The sequence below is a fragment of the Chiloscyllium punctatum genome, chromosome 33, assembly GCF_047496795.1.
Source record: "Chiloscyllium punctatum isolate Juve2018m chromosome 33, sChiPun1.3, whole genome shotgun sequence".
Lineage (NCBI taxonomy): Eukaryota > Metazoa > Chordata > Chondrichthyes > Orectolobiformes > Hemiscylliidae > Chiloscyllium > Chiloscyllium punctatum.
This window is the reverse complement of record NC_092771.1, coordinates 27,594,046-27,596,253: the sequence shown is the minus strand read 5'-3', so window position 1 is coordinate 27,596,253 and position 2,208 is coordinate 27,594,046.

Below are 2,208 nucleotides of genomic sequence, written 5' to 3'. Positions count from 1 at the left end.
GGTAGAGCCTTAAGGAGTGTAGCAGTACAGAGGGATCTTGGTGTTCAGGTGCATGGTTCTCTGAAAGTGTAGTCACGGGCAGACAGGGCAGTGAAGGAGGCTTTTGGCACACTGGCCTTCATCAGTCAGAGCATTGTGTATAGAAGTTGGGAAGTTACATTGCAGTTATACAAGACATTGGTGAGGCCACATTTGGAGTATTATGTTCAGTTTTGATCACCTTGCTATAGGGAGTATGTTATTAAACTGGAAAGAGTACAGATTAAATTTATAAGAATGTTGCTTGAACTCAATGGTCTGAGTTATGGGGAAAGGTTGGACAAGCTGGGACGTTTTTCTTTAGAGCATAGGAGACTGAGGGAGGGGGGGGGGGGGGAGATCTTATAGAGGTGTACAAGATCATGAGAGGCATGGATACGATGAATGCACTCAGTCTTTTTCCCAGGTTAGGGAATCAAGGACAACAGGGCTTCAGTTAAAGGTTAGAGGGGAAAGAATAAAAGGGAACCTGAGGAGCAACCTTTTTACAGAGGCCAGTACGCATTTGGGATAGGCTGCCAGTGGAACTGGTTGAGGCAGCTATGTTAACATGTAAAACGCATTTGGAAAAAATACATGGATAGGAAAGGTTTAGAAGGATATGGGCCAAGTGCAGGGAAATGGGGTTAGTGTGGATGGACATTTTGTTCGGCATGGACCAGTTTGGACCAAAGGGCCTGACTCCGTGCTGTAGGACTCTGTGAGTCTCGGACTCAACACTGAGTTCAATAACTTTAGAGCCTGATTCCTTCCATGTTTTTTTATCCACCCCACTCCCAACCTTGTTATGACATGGGCTGTTTTACCAGTCACCCATTCCCACATACTCCTAAGCTCCTTATCACATTACATATTTGAGTCAAAAAGAGTGGTGCTGGAAAAGCACAACAAGTCAGGCAGCATCCGAGGAGCAGGAGAGTCAACGTTTTGGGTTTATGCCCTCTCCTGCTCTTCGGATGCTGTGCCACTCTTTTCGACTTCAACCTCTCCAGCATCTACAGTCCTCACTTTCACATTATATGTTGCCCTCACCTCACTATATGCATTTTGCAAGGACTGTTCCCTCAGGGACACCTTCGTCCTTTCCTCAATGACCACTCCCCCATCTCACGGCACCTTCCCATGTAACCGCAGAAGGTGCAACCCCTGATCGAGGGGCTGAATAGCCTACTCAAGCTCGTAGCTGCTGTGTTTCTACACGGATCAGAGTGAGAAAATCCAGAGAAAAGCCATACAGCCGAACAAGGAATACCCAGATAGGAATAAGGAAACCCCAGAGAGGGGAAGTCCAGAGCTGCACAGGTGGCATGGTGGCACAGTGGTTAGCACTGTTGCCTCACAGCGCCAGCGACCAGAGTTCAATTCCCACCTCAGGTGACTGACTGTGTGGAGTTAGCACATTCTCCCTGTGCCTGTGTGGGTTTCCTCTGGATGCTCTGGTTTCCTCCCACAGTCCAAAGATGTGCGGGTTAGGTGAATTGGCCATGCTAAAATTGCCCGTAGTGTTAGGTAAGGGGTAAATGTAGGGGAATGGGTCTGGGTGGGTTGCTCTTCGGAGGGTCGGTGTGGGCTTGTTGGGCCGAAGGGCCTGTTTCCACACTGTAAGTAATCTAATCTAAAGCTGCACCAGAGAAAACTCGGAGTGATCAAGTGAATATCTGAACTGGAGCAAGTAAAACCTGGCATAGAGCCATGCAATTCCGGAATACAGCTGAAAAAATATTGAATTGCGGTGGGAAAAACCTAGAGCAGGGTGAGGAAAATGCAGAGGAGTTCTCAGGAACACCCAGAGCAGAATGAGGAAAATGCAGACTGCAGCTGTGGAAATGAGAAGCAGGATGTTCAAACTTATTGTGAAGTGGGGAAAACCCATAGCAGAGCCATGGAAAGCTGGAACTGAACAGGAGACTTGGAGTTCAGTTGGAAAACCTGCAGCACTGCCAGGAAACCTCAGATAAAAACAAAATATTGTTGATGCTAAAAATCTAAAACTGGAATCTGAAGTTCAAAAGAAGTGATATCAGACTCAAAACATTAACTTCTAGAGGTTTATAAAATCACGAGGAGCATAGATAAGATGAATGGATAAGGTCTTTTCCAAAACTAGAGGGTATAGGTTTAGGGTGAGAGGGGCAAGATTTAGAAAGAACCAGAGGTCCAACATTTTCA